This window comes from Meles meles, chromosome X (genome assembly GCF_922984935.1).
Source record: "Meles meles chromosome X, mMelMel3.1 paternal haplotype, whole genome shotgun sequence".
Lineage (NCBI taxonomy): Eukaryota > Metazoa > Chordata > Mammalia > Carnivora > Mustelidae > Meles > Meles meles.
This window is the reverse complement of record NC_060087.1, coordinates 109,842,112-109,845,441: the sequence shown is the minus strand read 5'-3', so window position 1 is coordinate 109,845,441 and position 3,330 is coordinate 109,842,112. Positions and strand designations below refer to the sequence as shown.

The 3,330-nt window shown below is 39.9% G+C and overlaps 1 pseudogene; it reads left to right on the top strand.

Annotated features, from left to right (window-relative positions):
* Positions 1-1,187: 1,187 nt before the first annotated feature.
* LOC123934746 lies at positions 1,188-2,086 on the top strand (annotated as a pseudogene).
* Positions 2,087-3,330: the final 1,244 nt, after the last annotated feature.

Sequence of the window (3,330 nt, the reverse complement as noted above, 5' to 3'; positions counted from 1 at the left end):
GTCGATTTGTCATTGAACAGGAATATAAATAATATGAACAAGTCTAATCCTATATATTTCAAAGCAAGCAGATCCTTGAGAGCAAAACCTCTTTCATAACTACTGTTAGAATTCATGAAGGAGAGATTATAGGAATGTCATGGATATTCCTAAACCATTAAGAAAAGAAAAAAGCATATAGATACTTAACACATACAAATATAGTAACCACATAATAATTAAAAATAATATCCAGTAATGCCCACTGAAATGAACAAATAACAAAATATAACCTAATAATTTAAAACAAATTTATCCCATGCTCCTACAAAAGCAAAGGCATTTTTTTTTGTTCTGTTGGCTATTTTACAAAACCTATGTGTGTATGTATTCTTACAGAAAACCTGACAAATATAGAATAGCCCAGAGAAAATTAAAATCACCTGTCACACTATCAACATGAATGTCATTCCTTTGGTGAGAGCAGGAAAAACTCATAGAATCAGAGAAAACACAGGAAGTTCTTTCTAGCCTCAGGATCTGCTGATGCCAATTCACCAGCCACTTCAAAGTTCACAGGTCACGCCTCTTTGTAGGTTCTCAAATATCTCTACTGTTGCCTGATTGCTGGCACCAATGCATTTATCATCAGGCCAAGGACATAAGAAGGCTATGAGTGTAATCTAAAACTTTTTGTTCCTCTAACATTACAGCTGGATAGAACCTTGGAAGTTCATGTAGTCCTACCCACCATGATTATCCTTCTTTGTTCAGGAGGAAATAGGCATGGAGTGGTTAAGTGATTTGCCCAGGTGACACAGCTGAGTAGAACTGAAATGCAGTCTTCCAGTTATCTGGCCAGGGCTCTGTCCAAGTTTGTACATGGTGAATGAATCTCCCCAAGTGATAGAGCTACAGTTATTATGTAGTTAGACTATTAATGAGCCTGAAAGGCAGACCACAGTGGATCTGTATGACCAGACAAAAGCATCTAGGCAAACTTTTTACTCATAATAGGCAATTGCATGGGCTCTGGGGAGACAAGCTACACATATATCATATGGTCAAATTAAGGTGTGTGCCCTGGGCCAACTAATCATAGGACCAATGTGTGATCCCCACATTCCATGGAGATGTGAGCCTAGTTAGAGACCTTTGAGGAGTTTGAGGGGTCTCAAGACCAAAACAAGTTGGGAGGTGTGCAGGACCTAAAGGAATCTCTTAGAATGAAGCTGAGTCTTACCAAGGTAGTTAGTTAATTGCTGTCAACTAGGAAAAATTAAAAAAAATATCCTGGACAAAACAGGGTACAACACCATGGACATTCCAATCTGCCTGTGCACACCAAGACCAGCTCTGCCTCACACCTGACCCATCAGACACTGCATAGTATCCATGAGCTTTTTGCTATGGCTCAGCTTATATGGTCCTCATTGGCAGAACACCATGAGTCCTTGGCCCAATAGAAGGAAGGAATTGGAAACTTTATAGGCATGTCAGAATTGCTCCCGTACTGTTCCCTTCATGATTCAGTCAGCCCCTGCCCAACCAGTTATGTAAGGAACAAGTATGTGTCTATGTGGGGTATTGGATGATGAGTAGAAATACCTACTTCAAAGTTCATGACAATTCAGCAGGCCTTTCAGCCATACTGGTCCCAGTGTCTCTCAGATGGAGAGATTTCTTTCAAGCCACTCCCATTAAAAGAGCCAGAAACTCTATTGATTGATTGCTTCTATTCCTGGATAATCATGTATGGCTATAGGAAGAGTCAGAGGTTCTTCAGAAAAGTGCCACCATTGGAGTCATTGGAGGTAGAGATGTGATGGGGAGAGGCTAAGGTCAGCACGAGATATAACTGAATAGCCAGTAGGTGGTTTCTTTCTGGATGGCTTCCAAGGAATCCAGAAAGCCTAGAAACTAGACTATACTTGCTGTCATCAGTCACTGCAAATCTGCTAGACGACAAACCAAGGCTCATCTATGGAGTCAGCCAGCCAGATGAGGTGCTAAAGTTCATTGAAAGGGGAGTGGACTTATTCAAGAGTTTTTTCCCCCATATCAAGTGACAGAATGGGTTTGTGCCCTGACTTTCAGCTTTCAGTAACTCTTTTAAATATCTTTAAAAGTTTAAAATTTTTGTGTTAGAGCTTTGAGAGACATTCATCATTCATTGAAGACTCCATTCTTTATGTGTTTAACATTTGTAATAACTCCACCCTCATTTAAGAATGATGTGAAAAAAAAGAATATTATAAAAATACTCTTAATGGGTATATATTTCTCTAAGAGAATGTTATAAATTATAAAATTATTTCTATTAGCAGCAACATATGGAAACATATAAAGTTATAGATAGATATAGATAAAATTTGCTAAAAGAAGATACTAGCAAAATTGCTACATTTACGGGCGCCTGGGTGGCTCAGTGGGTTAAGCCTCTGCCTTCCGCTCAGGTCATGATCTCAGGGTCCTGGGATCAAGTCCCACATCGGGCCCTCTGCTCGGTGGGGAGCCTGCTTCCTCCTCTCTCTCTCTCTGCCTGCTTGTGATCTCTCTCTGTCAAATAAATAAATAAAACCTTTAAAAAATTGCTACATTTACATTAAGGGTGGAGATAGTTCTTAGAAGGAAATTATCAGAAATACTAAGAACCTTGTACCTTGGCAATGACTCAGGACACTGAGAATATGGACAGGTTATCTCTGGGAGCAAATAGGAAGGTGAGGGCCTTTCCCTGGACAGAGTCTGACAGTTGGGAAATAGTATAGGTCCTGATTATATATATACGTAACTGAATGGATAAAAGTTTACAGTAAACCACTTAGATGGAATAACTTTAAAGATTGCTTTTGCGGGGCGCCTGGGTGGCTCAGTGGGTTAAGCCTCTGCCTTCAGCTCAGGTCATGATCTCAGGGTCCTGGGATCGAGCCCCGTATCGGGCTCTCTGCTTGGCAGGGAGCCTGCTTCCTCCCCTCTCTGGCTGCTGCTCTGCCTACTTGTAATCTCTCTCTCTCTCTCTCTCTCTCTCAATCTGTAAAAAAGAAAAAAAAAATTAAAAAAAAAAAAGATTGCTTTTGCATTGGAATTCTACCTGACTACATATCAAGAGAATTGGTTGTAACTTTTCTGGTCTGTGTAGATGACACATTTATCTTCAATAGTAAATGAGCCAGTGTAATCTGCAATAGTAGTGCACCAGTGTAGAGTTGATAAAATAACCATAGATTTCTCCCTTTGTATCTGTCTGTGGTTGTCTGGGTTTGGTAGGTAGGAAAGAGGGAGGTACAATAAAGTACTTGCTGAGTCAAGTCATGAACTTCCACTTTTATAGTTATTACTATTAATAGC